Raw genomic sequence first — 13,401 nt, 5'->3', positions numbered from 1 at the left:
TGAGATGCACCATGGGAGTTCAACTGCTATCGATTTTTCTATTAACTGAAAACTAGATATGTACTGTAAAATGACTAATTTTCAGTGGGTTTAATTTTTGCTGATTTACCGTTTCAGGCATATTCAGTGGGTTTTAAATTCACGGTTTTATCATTTAGATAATGTGTTCTATGCTCAATTTTACATATTCACTGTGTTTTAATTTAGCGCATTTTCCAGTCAGCGAAATAAGCAAAATTAAAACCCAGTGAATAATTAATCCCTTTACAGTATACTCGTAAGCTGTCACTATTGGAACATTGACATATCAGTTAACACACATTTAAATTAACCTTTTCATACCCTATTTTATCTCGTCATAATATGGCTGCTATATATTAGTGAATCATCCATTAATGTCTTTGTTAATTAAAACCAACACGCATAATATCACTATTGACTTTTGGTGTTGATTAGCATATTTAAAAAAAAAAACAAAAAAAAAAAACGTTTTGTTTTGCTCTGAATGACCAAAGTGTTAAACAGGTAACATCTTGTCTGAATAAATGCTCGAATTCAAGGTTTCCATTATTGTTTTTTTCGAATTATTGGTCGGTGATTGGTTGGTTTGGTTTCATTGTCACTTAAGGTAGAGATGCAGTTTACCTGATAGGTATTTTAATTAGTTAATTAGGAAACCAAGATGACCTCCCTTTGTCCACAAAACTATATGTTTTCGGAAAGCTTATTGTAATGAATTTTAAAATTTTGTTAGTATTTTTTTTATGGACACTGTGGTTTGAAATATGCACAAAAATGTGCTTTTTTGGTCAAAAGGAAACGACATCTCGAAATATCACTAGTTGTCATCAATCCCGCCAAAACAAATTGTGCCTGCAATATTAACAGCATTTATTGTATTTATATAAATGTTTATTGAACTCGTCTTCAATAAAGCGTTCAGCTGCTTTGGGACTGTTACTGTATCAAACACCGTCATTTCCGAGTACGTCTTGTGGTCAAAGTTTTGAGAACTGTGAACAACACATCATAGTACTTATTAGCAGATTCGAGCATGCGCACAACCAAAATTTTATGTTTTGTCTTTCAAATGTCATGGGAAGATGCGGATTACAAAGACAGTGCATACTCAATTTTTTCCCACCGAAACATTGAGGGACATTTTCTTTCTAAGACTGATAGTATCTCATGAGCACCAAACTCAACTTAAGAAAAAATGTGATCAAATAAAATAAACTTGCATAATTATGTTTATTCAATGGGGTTGCACTCCGCTGACCCTTTTTTCTTACTCATCTATTTGTGTAAATATTCAGAAGAAAAATTAACGATTCGTGACATTTAAACAAGTAAGCGATTGCTCGTGTGAAAAATAAAATATCTGTTAGACTTCATAATATTAATAATCATAATGATAACACTCTAGTTAAACAGGGTAGGCCTAAATACAATAAAGTAATTTCTTCTAGAAAGGCAAATTAAAATACGCGACAGATCTCAAAATAAAACACTACGGTAAAACCTTTCCGTTTTCGACATTGTGAAATTCTTTCGTTTTTTGGGAGAACAAATCCTGAAAAAAATTATTTTGACAAGATACTTCAGAAAATTTATATTAAGAATAATTCATAATGAAATGGATTCTTTGTGCACCCATAAACATTTTTCATAATTACCGATTTTACAAGAATATTACAGACTTGACTTGAATTATGACTGAAAGAAGCTGAATGAAATTACAAACTATGTAGTGTGTTCAACAACTCATGTATGAACAATAACTTTAATAAATGTGATATTATTTGGTAAAAATACTGTATTTGGGTGCATAAAATAAAATAAAATGCACACGGTAAATTTGAGCCATTGTCAACAAAGTATATCACTGACTAGAACTGACAACTCAATATCCTAACAATATCAACGACCATTACACATAACTGACGCGTTTAAAGCGCGGTAGTCGTCGCGCTGCGCATGTGCGAGATATATGGGTCTCATATAAACAAAGATGGCGACTTTGACTGTTGCGCAGATCAACGAGTACGAACTGGCACGTTTCCAAGCTGTAATTAGGTAATTTTCATGTGATTGGAAGGTATCGAAGGAGTCACCGGTGGTAATCAGTGCAAGTCGCGCCCAGGTCAAACCTCATACTTGTGATTTCTATTTGAAGAGCGCATTGGATTATGGGAAAATCAATGTTTATCAACACAAATGTCGAACATGCGCAGCGCGACGACTACCGCGCTTTAACAATTATCATCACTATTTATAACCGTCATTAACTATCATCATTACTAATTGTTAACATTATTAACTATCCGCATTAACTGATATTTGTAAGCAACATTATTACTAATTATGAGCTAAGTTGATGGCTGTAAATGCATCGCATCTATAACTGATAAATTACTATTTTCAACACACAAAATTGACAGTCGAGACTGTAACTACCAACATCAATAACTTAAACAACGCGAATCGCCACCTGAAACTAGCATAGTTAAAGCGCGGTGGTCGTCGTGCAGCGCGTGTTCGAATTTCATGTAAATAAACAATGTATTTTACAAGCGTTGTATACGTCTCTATGAGTCCCATATCGAACAGGACGCGGCACGACGACCACCGCCCTTTAATTATGACAAATAATTCCTCCACCAACATTGACTGTAAATGCATTGTTACTCATAACCATTATCATTAATTGTTGTGACAAAGGTTATTGAGAAAGAGCATCACATCTGGTCAATTTATTAGCGATAAAGAGGACATGACTGGACGTTCAAATTCAATTGTTGTTTAGAAAGTATTAAATGAGATTTCTGCCAAGCGTGCTATTCATTCAATAGTTTGCTTATTTATTTAGCCACTATTTAAAACAATTTATTGTTGTCTCGATATTTTTTACCAATATTTAATTTTTGAATTTATTTAATTATTCATAATTAGAACAAGTGATCCGGTCTCAATTCTTTTTTGAAATTGTTTTTGCTTATAAAATTGTTTATTTATTTATTTATTTATTTGGCCAATGCTTGAAACACAAGATCCGTGTCTCGATTATATTTATTTATTTATTTATTTATTTATTTATTTATTTATTTATTTATTTATTTATTTATTTATTTATTTATTTGTTATTTGGGCAGCAATTAGAAACATTGATATGTCTCGGTTAGTATTTATTTATTTTGAAATCTTTATTTTCACGCACGTTGTTTTATTGTTCAAGTTATCCAGAATTATCACAATTCTTAATCGGGTAGTTTTTTTATACGTCATATTAATTTGTTTATTGGTACAAGTGGCTGGCGGGCCACTAAGAGTATTAATACAATAAATGTCGCGGTATTGTAAGGAGCAATGTGAAGCAGTCTCTGGTGGGTAAAACCGTAGGTGTACGTACATGGATAAAACTGGTCGATTAATCGTATGCTAGTAAGGATGTATGTATTCCCGTATGGTGGAGGCGCGTTTCCGCATAATACTTTGACAGTCGACCCGTTAATAATAGAATCGCTTCCGTGTAGCGGGGGACCCTGAACGCGGCTAATATGAAAGGAAACCGACATCGTCTCAGTGATTGTCGCGTCATGGTTCACAGCGAACTCTTATATAACGGACTCAGTGCACAAAACAGTTCGCTGTCGTGTAACGATGAGTTTGAACTACCGATGACCTACGATCGGGAAACGAGATGATAAATATTTTCCAAAAAAAAAACGCGGTTGTTATCTTGGAAATAAGAATTTTCAAACGTGTGGCGGCCACGTAAAGGCGTGTTCATTACGTAATAGTACTATACACAATGCACGTACAGATCGAGACGCCGCAATGTGAGCTTCTATTCAGTGCGGGTAATAGCGTACACCTAATAAGAAAATGCCTTAATTGGATTTCTATACAAATGCATAACAAGTGTAAACGATACGGTGTTTGAGTGTCCCCTATCTCATCTAATCCCTTTCCATGGGCTTCACGTTCGTCTAGGCCACGTGCGTACGTTTCTTTTGAACTCGGCCATGTTTTGAAAAATCGCCCAGTCCCGAAGCCGACTATTAACCACCGAAGGGGTGTATCGTTGTAGTTCGCTATATGGGATATCACACACGGGTTTTTAGGAGTTATTGTCCCTGTTGGAAACCATACTTCACTAATAATTTTGGAGTAAACAAAGAGGTCGTCGTACTCAACAGACTTTTATATTATTTTTTTAAAAAAACGTCTGCGGCTGGGAAGTAGTCGTTCACACTACAACAAAGAGCCACCAAAACAACGGATTTCCCCTCACGCTTTCAAAGAGGAAAGTTGGCACATAGAAGTTTCGGTGAGTTTGATAGTTTTGTTTGTTTGAATATAGCAATTTATAAAGTTGAATGCCCGACCCGGGGTTGTAAATCACTCCCTGGCACCCTCCCACCGTCATTACCTAATCTCAACAACGAGGCGGCGGCTTTTACTGAAGTTCTCCGTCCACTCAAAACCGTCCTTTGATTAAACAAGGAAAGATTCACCGAAAATCGACGAACAATAAAACCGACGAAACCTCTAAATTGAACCAGTTAAAGTTAAAATCAAGCGAATTGTCTTTAGATATTGGGTCCTTGGGTTCACAAAGTTCACCGACAAGCAAAGATTTTGCTGTATTAGCTGTTAGTTTACACTCAAGGCGGGCGATACGTCGTAATTACAGCGCGGATATCCACTGTTAGTTCATAATACATCGTCTCATTTGGCCCCCTTTTCGCGGGATATTTTCAGTTAATCTTTCATGTTACACTAACAAACTTATTTTACGATTTTTTGTCACCTGAAAAAATTATCAACAGGTCAATCAGCATGGAACTGCGTTGAAAGCAATAACACTGTAAAAGCAAGCGCGCGTTAATGTTGGTTTACAATCTGACATACTGCCAAGTTCAATGTCTTCATTTCGTACAACAACGTGACAGTGATCAAAGGCAACTGAAAAACCGCGACGACTGTTCCCATGACAGATTGGAGCAGATCTCGCGTATTAAATCTTTCGCGCTGAGTGAGACATTAGAATAAAACCGCGTTGATTTCCCTCGTATTTTCAGGTGGAATAAAAGGGGAAGTTCGGTTTCCGACACTATAGATTGTCATCTGCGTAAAATCAGCGCGCGCAACACGGGACTGGGCGTATTTCATTAAAGATTCATTGTCAAAACTCCATTTTCATATATTCTCACCAAATCCGTGTATTTTGGATGGCATCGCTTTGAAAGGAGACAGCTAATGTAGCAAAATATTCGTGATTTAAATAAGACAACAATAAACATGTACTAGTGTGAAAGTTCAGCTATTAATAGCAAAAACATGCAAAACAATAACACATTTTATCTCGCAGGAAACATTTTGTAGTCTGCCGACCACTTCTCTAGAAAGTCTGGCGCATTAATGCAGGTTAATTCGTTTTCGCCGAATACAGAGCCGAGTTACACATTTACTGATGTTGTATCACATCGCCCGGCTAAACGGGAAATTTGACTGGAAAGTTGACTAGTAAATCTTACATTAACGCTGCAACAGTTCCCTGGGGCGCTGGAAAGTATCGCCTCAATTTGTATGTAGAACAGCCAACAGTGTGTGTCGCATGTGAAACGAGGAATTTTGTCACTCTGTAGGGTCGGCCATCTTGGCTTGATCAAAACTCCGCTTTACAGAACGTTTTCGAACATTCGTCGTGAAAGGGAATCCACTTTCAATAACTACATATTGTAGGTGGCGTTATTTAATAAAACAAGGCAACATAACTCAACTTTAAACCGGACTTTTAACTTTAAGTTGCTTCTTGCAGATCAATTTAGTGTATTTCGGCTGTACAAAAATGGGGTACAGTTAACACGTTTTTTTTTTTTTTGTCTTTTATTTTTATATAAAAACATACTGGGCAACAATTGCAAAGTGCGAAATTTTTCTGGCTGCTTACTTAAGTTCTGTTCGCGTGATTGTAACTGGTCTCACACATACACACGAATAAGAGACGCCATGCCAGTTTGCCGTGTTTTGTAAACGATAACATGCCTCCATTGTGAAGTTGCTCGGCACAAAGACGCTCTATTCAGACCGATCTTCTGGCAGTAGGCACGCTACGGGCGTTATCGTCTGCTGACATTTGCCTTCTTTCATCTGACAATGCAATTCAGTCTTCGCAGTAGTCTATTTTTACAGACAAAGAACGAAGTGAAAGACAGGAGATCGGGATCTGAATAGTTGTTTTGCTAAACTATCAAGTCGAACCAGGCAGGCAGAATAGGGGAATTCACAGATTTACTGGTGTGTTTTTCACTGCAGTTGTCCTGGATTCAAAAGAATACTTTAAACGTTTTCCTATCTTTTATCCGGGTGCAGTCAGCGCGTGTGTGGTCTGAACACAGCATTGTGGAACAAAATTCAAGCAGAAGACCCGGCGATTGCAGTACTTGTTTTGCCGCGTTCATCCACGCAGACGACAACACATTTTGTCAAAAAAAACAGCAACATTTCTACGAACAATCGGATACATACACATGGAATAATATACTCTCTTTATTTCAGTTTATTTAATACTTTAAGTTGGGTGGTCAAAATGTCCAGAATTCGAAAATCATTACTTTAAACATGGTAAACATTGTAGTTTAACATAATTTGACCAGAATCTTATAACAATAATAAAGTCGTTTACGTGTTATTGTTTAGATATAAACATTTATAATACATGACAAATAACAAAATTAGGGCCCATATTTCTCTCATAAATTCTCCCTTTTTGTCTGCCTACTGCGCCCACGATATACTCATTCAAGAATCCCCCCTAAATTCCACTATTATAACGAAGTTGCGTTTTTTTTACGCTGACCCGAGCAATATCGGTCAAAACAAGTTGACATATAAGGAGTTGACCATTGGAAACTGGGGGGGGGGTAGCTGACAACTACTTGCAGATAATTCAGTCTTTTTTCCTTCACCAAGTTTTGAGTTTTTTTATTTTAAGCATTTAGTGTTTTTTTTAAATATACTCTTGTTCGGTAACTCTCTGTACATATTTTTGAAAATGTTCCCTGTGTGCAGGTTCCCCCAGATTTTCTAATCACCTAACCTGCCTAATGACCCATTCCTAAAAAAATATTCTGATAAATTTGCAAATACGTATGGTTTCACAAGTTATATCACTCCTATATTATCTGTGTTTTCGGTGGTGTCTCGTTCACTGCTATGACCCGACTACTGACACGCATAGCTACAGCGTACAGCAATGTTTACTGTTCATCAGAAAGAAGGCCACGCAGGGCTTCGTCAAAGCAGACTGTCCGATCAGTAAACTCCAGCTCATGGCTAATGTTTTGTTAGCCTGTTTGTACACGGTCCGTGACACGAACGGAGCTGTAAACACCTCTTCTTTACTTAGCACACAGATAACACCGTTAATCCGACGAGTTAAGGTCGAAGGATTGACTAACAGACACATGCATACTAATAGTTTCAGTCCAACGGTAAATGAGAACTTCATTATGGGCAATATGGCTGACACCGTTTATGTCGCGTCGGTACGCTGATATAACTATATAGTTTTAAGCTTTCATGCAGAATTGTGTCACATCAATACAAGAGTAAATACTAGTACACAATTTTGAGACAAGAAATTTTGGATGAGTGCCGTATTATTAAATATCACTTAAAACTATGTTCTAAATTTTAAATTGAAAAAAGTAGTTTTTGTCATGGAAATATATCTATTCGATTATGGTTGTTGACATCGACATTGTAGTTATTGGTATAGTTGTCTTGAGCCAAACTTACACAAACACAGTTCAGTGACCTTTTGGCAAAACACGCGAACACGGGAAAATTCCTAATCGACATAACCAAAAAAAAAATTCAAATTTTTTTTTAATCATTATTGTATGTGGCATCATTTATAGCGACACGCAGAAAATGATGTTTCATTTTAATTCAGGAAAATATTTCATTTTACAGGGAAAATTTTGTAGTTTTTCGAACACTTCTCCAGAAAGTCTCGTGCATAAACACGGTGTAATTCGTTCTTCGTGCACCCGAAAAAAATATTATGACAGAACAAATTACTGTATGTTGAATCCGTCATCATACACATCTCACAAACACGAATTTAAACATTCACCACGTTCGCAGACGACTGAAGATTTCTGTAATGGCGGCTGTGTAGATAGAAGGTTTGTGTGTATGTTTCAGAAAACCACGTGTTTTAATGTTTGGGGTCATTCGTCATCAGCCGTCAGTTCGTACTAGACACTGAAAGGTCATGAATTACTTGTCGCTGTTTGCCGCTATTTTGTAACTTGAGAATAGGGTGCCGTGCTAAATTTACTGCGGATTAAATACGACAAGATGCCAGAGAAAGATATAGAACGAAAATAAGTTAATAAATAGCGTGAAATTATCATTTTGTGATTCTGGCGCGTCATCGTCAAGCTAAACTCTGTAATTTCACTCCATCATCGTCACGGACGCCATATTTGTTTCTGTTCCACAACATTGAGTTGTCGTATTTGCGTCATACAGGACACAGTAACCCCCCCCCCCCCCTTCGTCGTCTCCGCTGTATTTCCACGACACGGACACGGAGCCGAGTACGCTAATGTGTAACAGTAAATTACAATTTTTCAACCCAAACGGAGAGTTTTCGTTATTAATTTGTGACGGCTTCAGCCATTACCATTCGACACAATTGCTTGAACACGAACCCACGCGGCAACACCAAACAGCAGACATTCTGGGGTAATTTACTATAAAATCGTGACTCAATTTGGCATCTTTACCGTTGATTGTTTGTTGGAAATCGCATTTTGTCAAAAGGAAACCGTTTGACCATCACAATACGGTGACCGTACGTTATATAATCGGTGGAACAATAGCTACAGTAATCGCATTCACAGACACGGAATAGAGACCAATGTGGTCGTCTAACAGAAAACAATCCATTCTCAAAAGCAGTTCATATCATTGTCAATTCCTCAGCTCAATTCTAAATTGATTAAATTGCGGTAATAGTACAGACAGGTTTATTGTCGACAACATCACACACAGCTTGCGTAACACAACATTAGACGGACGTATATGTGCATGCATATAACTTCCGTCGAAAACATTACATTAGTTTATTCCCCAGTTGTATTCCAGTATTGTTACATTTGACTCCTAGTTGTTAATGACCACCACCATCCCAGCGTGACCAACATCTACGGCCTCTACCCAGTTTTTGAACAGATATTTCTGTTTTTGTTTTTGCAACCTAAACATTATACCACCTTAATATTCGACCACTGAAACGCAGCGTTTCGGTGGATGCGATTATACACGCTGTTTGGTTCTACCACGGTGGCATATCTTGGCTACCAGTGAAATGATTGTTATTCAATAATACCCGATGATTATAGAATTTGCAAATAAATAACCAACCTCAGACAGAGGTTCCAAAGTACAACATTTGTGCCAACAATGCTAACAACAAACTTTACTCACTACTAATGATTGTATTAAAATCGCAGTGGACGGCGATGTGATGTTACCTTTGGGAAAGGTTTAATATTCTGTTCAGACCAAATAACATCAAAATTTGGTGTTCACATTTTCAGTCGAGTCTAATGTCCCGTGTAGTTTTATCAACCACATTTGTTGAACAAACCGAAACCGCAATTGTAGACATACGATTGTTTGTAGAAAAAATGTTGATTTTTTTTTCTCAAAATGTAACACTACCAAATAAATACTTTAGTCAATGAGTCTGAAATTTGAGTCTACTAAATAATGGATTTGTGTCATATTTTACATTAATTAGACAAACATATATATGCAAATAATATAATGACCCAAATAATAGATAAATGGTTGTTGTTTAAATCAGACTGTTGGGATTGCCCGCGCTGAGATCATCTATACACATATGTACCCAATAGTCATTGATTTCTCATGGGGTGAACATTGTAATTTGTCCCAAACTCGCCCTTCACTTGTTAAAAATGTCAAATCTGTTCTCCTCTTTGCGAAGAAAATGGCGGACAGGTTACAGAAAATTCGAACAACGGCACAAAACAATAAATGTTGTAACACCATATTATTATACGGGGGTTATTTACCAGAGTTGAGTATCTAAACATTTCTTTATTTCCCAAATATGACGATGAATTATAAAATAGAATTATGTTCTAACGGGAATCAAGAAATTTTAAATCAAAAAACTCGCCGACAAATTGCACAACGGGTACATGGGCAGTACATGTTCTAGTTTTAACGAGAGCCAGGCTGTATATACACGACTCTTGCTTTATCTTCCGGAACGCCTTCGCGGTCTTTACATTCAATTGAAAATAATAAAGAATAATGAGAAAGCAATTAATTTTATTGTTATGGATTGGTGTGTGTTATTTTTTATACTTTATTTGTATAGAGCAGATTGTTAAATCTGTAGACGTACGTCTTACCCACCTTCAATCTGTATATGATCACGGTGTCGTTATCCGCCATTTTGTCGGGTTTTCATAATTGCAGGCAAAATCCCCCAAACTCACTGTAATCTCATGTCGACATCCTACTCGCACCAATCACTCATCCCGATGCTTCGGCTTGTCTAATCCATGTTTCAGACCATGCCCGTATATCGCGTCATAACAACCGCTTCCACCTTGTAACTGGCGTTTAAACTTTCGTTAGACCCGGGCTCTTACGATGACGGAGGCGCATATTTTCCCACAACTTTGCTGCATGGCTCTTTGCGGTGGAAAGGCACAGTTAGCGCAATAACCGAACTTCGTCGCTAACTCTTCCACCCAGCATGAGCGACAGAAACGGCCGAGACCCTTAAAAATACGAAGTTCTCCCCCCGACTGAACTTGACGGACCGCCACAGCACAACGGCCTTGTCATATCTCGGTCAGACCTGATGTTAATCGCATGTCTCTCTCTTTCTCTTGCAGTTATGACTACAGAGTGTGACTGAAATCGGTGACGACAGAGGCAGAAATAAAATAGGGAATTGAAGATGATGAATCGGACATGGAAAGTTGATACGGCGGACTTTTTGATGTAGGCCCTTGAAGATTGATTATGAAGTGAGAATGTGCTGTAGGGGGAGAGCCTCAGTGAACTTTGACCCCTGTACAGCACAGAATTTAACAACACAGAAATCTTAACAGCTACAAAATCATTATCTTTTCAAATGTGACAATTAAAACGTTTTAAAATTAATTTTTACAGTTGTTTCTAACTTTTATCAAAAATTCCGTCTAAAAGTTCAGATAGTATCACTTGAACAATTATTGTGCTAATTTTCGAAATATTGCCGAATTGTAATTTTAAAACGATTAAAATGTTACTGTACATAAAATTAAGATGTGAACTTGGCATTGTAGTGACGTCATCCGTGTATGTGTCTACGAATTCAAGGTGTACAATTGTGAAATCTGTATAAATCTGGTCATTTTAAAAATTGGGAATAGCATCTTTGTAACATTCAACTCGAATACACTAAATATTTATCGAATGATCAATTTTAGTGCATTCAGAATATCATACAACTGTTGTTGTTTTTTCTGCATCGGTGTAAAATATACGGGATATTCCGGTGACCATATTTCCTACAACGTTCTATTATACGGGGATGTATTGAATAAAACAGACCGCACACATATTTCAATGTGCTTTTCCTTGCTACCGTGACTACGCCACTCGAATACTGGCATCAAAATGGCATTTTTGTGTATACTTCATGTTGTTTATCACCATAGTAACACAACATTGACAACTACTAGTTCAGTAATTGGTGTTTTCTGTAAGACAGGTATCAACGAGAACTTTTTTTGTTTACTCCTTGTTCGGTCATTATTACGTAACTGTGGTTGGATGAGGGAAGCCCGTCGAACCGACCCACTAGTACCAAACCATTGTACTCAGAGGCCGCACAGCACAAAGGCCTGCCGGCCTCCCGGAACTTGAGGTGTTCATTTCTTGTTACTAACGCAACGCGAGCCATAACACACGTTGAACACGACTGAAATGAACGAATAAACAACAATTTTACTTCAAAAAAAAAAATGCTGTCCGTCAGAAAAGGAGTCAAAACATAAAACCACGAGTCTGGGACAACAAAGAAAATGGTATCATGTGTATTTATAGCGGCGACCATGATCAGACTTGCCTGTCTATTAATAACGCCCACCGGTACCATCACACCGATTTGTGCCAATTAAACCGACCTGATATCACATATTTTATTCACCCAATGTGGAGCGGATATTATTGACTTGAACGCAAGCGCCGTACCTCCACCAAAGCCATACTACTGTTTGCATATTTGCCTGTATCAGTTATCGTACAGATATCAAGTTACACGCTGGAAATTAAATCCTTTCTTGTCAGCTGCATGATATTGTATTCAAATCGAATTATTATTATTATTGTAGTCCTAACCGTTTGTATAAACATGATGCCATCATTCCCGTCCTAATCCTGTTTGCTGGAGTACGAAACTGTAACCGCAAATACAGACCGTTGTAAGTCAGGAATGCGTACGTGGACGGGTAATAAACACGAAAAAAGATACTCCGTATCAAACCATGTCTGTGTGTTCCCAATATTTTTGATACACGATGACTGCGCCAGATGTGACCATACAACTACTGGTAAATGTGTTGTTGAAATCTTTCCTATGTAGTGTTATTCTCTGTAAGGTAGTATATAAGGTAATGTAATGTAATGTAATGGAACGAGGTGTTAAAATAACACACGTAATCGTAGATCAATAAATCAATGGAGTGTAATGTAATGTAGTGTTATTCTCTGTAAGGTAGTATATAAGGTAATGCAGTGTAATGTAATGTAATGTAATGGAACGAGGTGTCAAAATAACACACGTAATCGTAGATCAATAAACCTAAAGAGTGTAATGTAATGCAATGTTTTGCAATGTAGTATGATATAATGTAATATAACCGAAACTGCTTTCAATCCCCCTTTGTACACATGTCACCATTCTCAGAATTTCATTTTTATGTCTGATTTGTCAAGTATGCCTCCTCTTCCTAAAGCTTCCTTGTAATACAGTTTAGATAATTAATAGACATGCATTGGATTTGAACATGATGAATTACGGTGTGAAAAATCCGGAGATGGCGTGTCAGCAAGTACACCTATATCGGCAACTGTGAAATTAATGATTTTATGTGAGAGCTGTCTGTCAAAATCTCCTACGTTGGATGATAGATCTTTTTCCTAGGCATCCACTACAATAGTTCCTTAAAATCATCTCCCTATTAGACAAGCATATTACGCTTAAAGTTGATACCCCAAGCAGAAAAGTTTGCGACAATCTATACAATTTACGTAAACACATAAGTCAACTGTTTTTATCAAAACCTGTGG

General features: G+C 37.1%; 2 long non-coding RNA genes across 2 annotated transcripts in view; one reads left to right on the top strand and one right to left on the bottom strand.

The window, feature by feature from the left end:
- Nucleotides 1-11,097, bottom strand: part of LOC144341973 (uncharacterized) — a 65,146-nt gene extending 54,049 nt beyond the window's left edge. Inside the window, exon 1 of the long non-coding RNA XR_014927799.1 lies at nt 10,471-11,097. This is a non-coding gene — a long non-coding RNA (uncharacterized LOC144341973). The remainder of the gene's footprint in view (nt 1-10,470) is intronic.
- LOC102800474 (uncharacterized) lies at nt 3,996-11,372 on the top strand. The gene is made up of 2 exons (XR_438246.3): nt 3,996-4,330; nt 10,959-11,372. It is a non-coding gene; the product is annotated as an uncharacterized LOC102800474 (long non-coding RNA).
- Nucleotides 11,373-13,401: the final 2,029 nt, after the last annotated feature.

The sequence above is a fragment of the Saccoglossus kowalevskii genome, chromosome 20 (assembly GCF_978046115.1).
Source record: "Saccoglossus kowalevskii chromosome 20, keSacKowa6.1, whole genome shotgun sequence".
NCBI lineage: Eukaryota > Metazoa > Hemichordata > Enteropneusta > Harrimaniidae > Saccoglossus > Saccoglossus kowalevskii.
The sequence above is the reverse complement of the archived record's forward strand: the minus strand, read 5'-3'. Positions and strand labels throughout refer to the sequence as shown.